At 43.0% G+C, this 6,098-nt stretch overlaps 1 non-coding gene across 1 annotated transcript; it reads left to right on the forward strand.

The window, feature by feature from the left end:
- The first annotated feature begins 649 nt into the window (after nt 1-649).
- Nucleotides 650-722, forward strand: TRNAG-UCC (transfer RNA glycine (anticodon UCC)). Its single transcript has one exon. It is a non-coding gene; the product is annotated as a tRNA-Gly (tRNA).
- Nucleotides 723-6,098: the final 5,376 nt, after the last annotated feature.

Consider the following 6,098-nt stretch of genomic DNA (forward strand, 5'->3'; position numbering starts at 1 on the left):
CCCACCACACACGTGCCACCGTATAACCGGGAAGGACAGAAGGACGATGCAGCAGCTGTGTGGAGGATCGTCCAGCAGGCTGTGAGGATTCAGGAGCTATGAGCTTAGGGAAGACCCTCCTCCTTGAGTGTCTAGGAATCTGTCTATAGGGGGAGACTCCCAGATACCTCAGAATTCAGCCAGTTATGTTACTGTCACAATTTTGCTGTCTCTGAGCCACGTGTCTAATCAATTACACATTTTTTCCCCCTTTCTTTCACTTCTCTGGATCTGAAATAAAACCTAAACTGATCCCACACTTACTTTTTTCCTTCAGAGCACTTACCATGGTTTTTAATTATGTTTATTTGTGTGCCTGGTCTCCTGGACATGATCAAGGAATAATTGCTGAATTTTACTTGTTCAATGCTGTCAAAGACTAATTATTTTGTTTTGTTTTTCAAAAATGTAAATCATGGCTCAACTGCAAGTATAGAATGAACATACATTAAAGATTTCAACTCCGTTATAAAGGGAATAGGATCACGGAAAACCGTTTCCAATGAAATATCAGAGGTTATTATAGGCATTTTACAAAAATGCACTAAAATATCCAGGTTAGATATAAAACTGATCAACATCTCACAGAAGAGCCAGACAGACACTGTAAGGCTCCATGGTGTAGTGATTATCACATCTGCTTTCCATGTAGAAGGTCCTGGGTTCAATTCCCAGTGGAACCACAAGTTTGCATGTATTTCCATTCAGTTACTTTTTAGAAATGACTTTTTTCTACAAATGGAAGATTAAATCTTCTACTGGATGAAAATTAACATCTCCACTATACTGTGACTCAAATAAAAGTAAGATCATGTCTTTCATTTTACTCAAATTAATTAATTTTAGAAAAAAAAAAAAAAAACTTTATGCCTTATTTAAAAATGAAACTGCCCAGGAGGCTCAGTAGTAAAGAATCCACCTGCCAATACAGGAGACACAAGAGACTCGTGTTCAATCCCTGGGTCAGGAAGATCTCCTGGAGTAGGAGATGGCAACTCGCTCCAGTACTGTTGCCTGGAAATTATCATAGACAGAGAAGCCTGGTGGGCTACAGTCCATGGGGTCACAAAGAGTGGGACATGACTGAGCACACATACATGTTTTAAATGGGAACCAGGATTGCCCTCCATAAAACCAAGATAACACCCCAAAGTTAGCACAATGAAAAGTGAACGTGAAGTCGTTCAGTCATGTCTGACTCTTTGCAACCCCATGGACCCACCAGTCTCCTCTGTCCATGGGATTTTCCAGGTAATAGTACTGGAGTGGATTGCCATTACCTTCTCCAGGGAATCTTCCCAACCCATGGATCGAACCCGGGTCTCCCACATTGTAGACAGACACTTAACCATCTGAGCCACCAGGGAAGCCCCCTAAAAACCAAGAAAACACCCCAAAGTTGGCACAATAAGACAGTGTTTTCTTCAGTGCTGGTGAAGCCTTCAGTTCAGTAGGCCAAGCTTTTCAGAGAAGGCACACTTTCTAGCTTTCAGATTCATGACATTGAAGATGTTTGCTTTCTGGGACACTGGCTAAAGCCAAGGTGCTTTTCCCTGTTGGACCACCATGCTCTTATTAAGCCTAGGTTTTAGTCTGCTTTTTTTTCCAGTAGTCATGTATGGATGTCAGAGTTGAACTATAAAGAAAGCTGAGGACCAAAAAATTGATGCTTTTGAACTGTGGTGTTGGAGAAGACTCTTGAGAGTTTCTTGGACTGCAAGGAGATCCAACCAGTCCATCCTAAAGGAAATCAGTCCTGAATATTCATTGGAAAGACTGATGCTGAACCTGCAACTCCAATACTTTGGCCACCTGATGTGAAGAACTGACTCATTGGAAAAGACCCTGATGCTGGGAAAGATTGAAGGGGGAGGGAGAAGGAGAGACAGACGATGAGATGGTTGGATGGCATCACTGACTCAATGGACATGAGTCTGAGAAAGCTCCAGGAGTTTGTAATGGACAGGGAGGCCTGGCATGCTGCAGTCCATGGGGTCACAAAGAGTTGGACATGACTGAGAGAACTGGAACTGGAAGAGGGTTCTTCTGGCATATCATGTAAAACCATTATAATGAATACTGTTGTCTGCCAAAAGTTCTCAATCTGAAACCTTCTCTCTCAGTTAAAAAGGTAGGTTAGCAAGCATTAAAGAAGTACTGAAGACATTCTAGCCCCACACTGAGACTCTCTTCATGACATTAACAGTGTGACCTACCGAGAAAGGTGAGGAATCATCCCGGTAGAGACTGTAATGTTTTTAACAGCACATCTCTTCCACGATGTCTCGGAAACACAGGCCTAATCAGTCATTGGAAAGCACATGGTGGAAGGCAGAGAAGACGGCCAACATGCTCTCACATTCTTGCTTTTTTTATTTATGAATAGCATTGAGAGATAAAAACCTTTAGTCAGCTTCTAATCCAAGACTTCAGAGAAAAGGTTCAGATACCTGACCCAGGACTCAACCCCTAACAGTAGTCTCTCTGGTGCCCCTGCCAATCTAACTATGGCACACATTGAATTCTCTTTCTGGGTCTAGTCAGGGCGAGATTGTAAATGGTAATAGGACTGGATGATTTCTGAAAATCTGGGGAGGAATCCCAGCAGCATCAAAATAGCTATGACAAGAGGAAGTGTGGGCTCTGGTGCCAGAGCTGCTGGATTCTGCTTTCTACCTTTGCCCCTTTCTGTCTGTGTGATCTGAGGCACATTATTTAACCTCAATGAACTTCAGTCTCCTCATCTATAAAGTGGGGATATAATTCAGGTTTCTCTCACTGAGTATATGAGTAAACAAAATGCAATCAGCAGGGTGCCTGGCACATGGTCAGCACTGCGTAAATGCAGGATGCTACTGACACTAGCCTGCCCACCTGTCATACAGTTCCATTTCTCTTTCCATCCTCAGCCCATAGCTATTCCTCCTGGTTTTAGAAAATAGCATTTCTACGGTGCACAGGATCATATTCTTCTCCACATATTGGCAGAGGAGCCTGCTGCTGCTGCTGCTGCTGCTAAGTCGCTTCAGTCGTGTCTGACTCTGTGCGACCCCATAGATGGCAGCCCTCCAGGCTCTGCCATCCCTGGGATTCTCCAGGCAAGAACACTGGAGTGGGTTGCCATTTCCTTCTCCAATGCATGAAAGTGAAAAGTGAAAGTGAAGTCGTTCAGTCGTGTCCGACTCTTAGCGACCCCATGGACTGCAGCCCACCAGGCTCCTCCATCCACGGGATTTTCCAGGCAAGAGTACTGGAGTGGGGTGCCATTGCCTTCTCCGGCAGAGGAGCCTAGTAGACAGAAAATCTCCAGCTTGAAGAACAAAATCTAAATGAATTGTTTCTTTAAGGAAAAGGTGAATATTGATGTGAACCCCAGACAGTGTTTGTTCCTTCAGGACAAACTGATGGCAAATGAACAAGAACCTGAGAGCGTAACAAACATGGAGAAACTAGATGAAGTCAGGAAGCATAGTGAAAGAGATGCAAAGATGGGCAGAGAGATTTTAACTGAGTCAGAAATGAAGGGAATTTAAAAGTTGTCCTTGAATGAAAATGTTGAGGCATCATTAAAGCATGATTGTTAGACACCCCCAGTAGGAAACACGAAGATTCCCCAATCGGATGAATGTTATAGATGGTCCCAATCCTCATAGTGACATTAGATAATTTGGATAGTCATGACAGAACTTCCTGATTTTCTTGTCTGATTTTTAAGGAGTGAATTCAGACAGATCTCCTGATGTGAAGAGAGAGACTCTCTCCATTTCAAAAATGTCTTTTGAAGAATATTTACAATCTGATTGGTATGTGCCAAACCCTATGGTAGGAGCTCCCTGCAAGAAGTTTCTAGTGGAATGAGTCAAAGCAGAACACACGAACAGATGACAGAAATGTGAAACACCAGGACAGAGCCCAACACAGGTGCTGTGGTCCTTTCGTTACCAGACTATGGCCATGGAGAAAGGGAAGTGGCCAGACCACAGGGAAAAAAGGCGAATACCTCGTGGGCTGGTCCGATGCCACTTGGTTCAGTTCTGGTTGTGCTGTTTTTAAGAGAGACACTCAGGGAAGGTAAGAGATGGTCCCTGCTGATACTTGGCCAGGAAAAACTGAGAAGAGATCCTGGAAATTCTCAGGTGAGCAAATCAACAGAATATTATGGAGAGCAACATGGGGAAGAAGTCGGTTCTTTCTCTAGGGTTTTTCTAAGTTGACTGGACGGAAATTATGAGGAATCCGCACTGAGCACTTGAGCAGAGTGCGGTAGGTCCTCTGTTATGAGAGTGGAATAGGCTATCAGTTCAGTTTGGTCACTCAGTCGTGTCAGGCTCTTTGCGACCCCATGGGCTGCAGGACACCAGGCTTCCCTGTCCATCACCAGCTCCCAGAATAGGCTATATTTGGAGGATTTGAGCTCCTCACCACCGAAGGCATTCAAATAATTTTTTGGATAATACATATAATGACTGCTAATCAAGTGATCCCTACATAGGGAATTCTTGAGTTTTTTCCTACTCTCATGTTTTGTGAATAGTAGAAAACTTAAAACCAAATTAAAATAGAATTATTTTTTATTTAAAAAATAATGTTAAGAGTACATTTCTTCTACAAAATGAAGCGTACAAACGCCATTTTGTCCACAATCAGCCCAACAGATTGAGACCCTAATTCTAGCCCTGTTCCTTACTAGATAGGGTGTCATTTCATACAAGTATGACCTCAAGACCTCTGAAGGTAAATTATAGTCCTCTTGGTACATTCCTTCATAGCATCCCTTTCCCCTTCATAGCATCGTCGCAATTTGTAATCATTTCTGTGCCACATACTGAAAACTCCAAAAGAACATAAAACACTGAATTGCTCACCGCTGTATACCTACCACCCAGTGCCAGTGGCAAAGAGCAGCACATTGAAGGCTTGCATATAACTGTGAAAATGAATTTAGAAATGTAAATCCCTGCTCTTTGGTTCCAAGTTTTCCTACAGAGTGGAGATAAAAATGTCTGCCCTCAGAGTTTTGTTTTTTAAAGATTATGTGTGTGAGCATGTGTGTATACACATATGATCAGCATATACAGGATATAATAATATGTCTAAATATGCACAGTAATTTTATATGTGATAATATATAATATTTTATATTTGATAATAATAATACAGAATGCTTGTATATATGATATCTGAATTTCAACTGCTGTGTGTTGTGGCACTTAGGGCACAATAAAATGAAAGTTAGCATTGGTTTATTATTATGGCTTCTCCATATTGAGGATGAAGTCTGTATTAGAGAAATGCGGGCATCCAAAAGTGGAGAAGTGAACTTTCACTCCAACATTCAAAGCTCTATAAATCCAGCTGGGAATCCAAAATACGCAGAAAAGATAATACTAACAGATGCAGAGACTCATGTATTCACTCAACAGTGCATTATGCGAGGGCAATGCATAGGTGGATTCTACCATTACTTAACATAGCGCTGGGTCTGGTGTAAAAGATGGACACAGACACGTAATTACAAGTCAGCGAGATGCAAACAAGAGAACAAAGCAGAGTGACGACTGAACCCAGGGTGTTTGACTCTCTCAAGTGGGACCTGAATAGAAACTTACAGCAGGAACTTACAGGAGTCAGGGCTGAAATTCACAGTCAATTTCTACCACATGGACACTTCCACACCAGCTGGTGGCAGGCATTGCCTCATGCCTCACACCAGCCTTCTCTACCTGCACCCCCCTCCAGGCCATCCTGTGGAGCTGCTCCCACAAGCCAGCTAGAAAGGGCTTCCTCACTGGAGCTGAAGGGGCCCTTCAAGAGCACACTGGTGCTTCAAGTCTAACTGGTCTTTTCCTGAACAAGATCTTTTATTGACTATTTTGACTATCGCCCCTCTCAGGGGAATTTGAGAGTGTGGAGGAGGAAGGAACGGAGGTGGAGAAGGGGGAAGAGGAGAGGAGGAAGAAGAAAACACTTGAGGAATAAAGGAACATCACAAAAGGAAGAGACCATGTGGTTTGAAATCACTGAAGCCCAAGGTGGGGGGGGGCAAAGCAGAAACCAGT

Source organism: Capricornis sumatraensis, chromosome 15, assembly GCF_032405125.1.
Source record: "Capricornis sumatraensis isolate serow.1 chromosome 15, serow.2, whole genome shotgun sequence".
Classification (NCBI taxonomy): domain Eukaryota; kingdom Metazoa; phylum Chordata; class Mammalia; order Artiodactyla; family Bovidae; genus Capricornis; species Capricornis sumatraensis.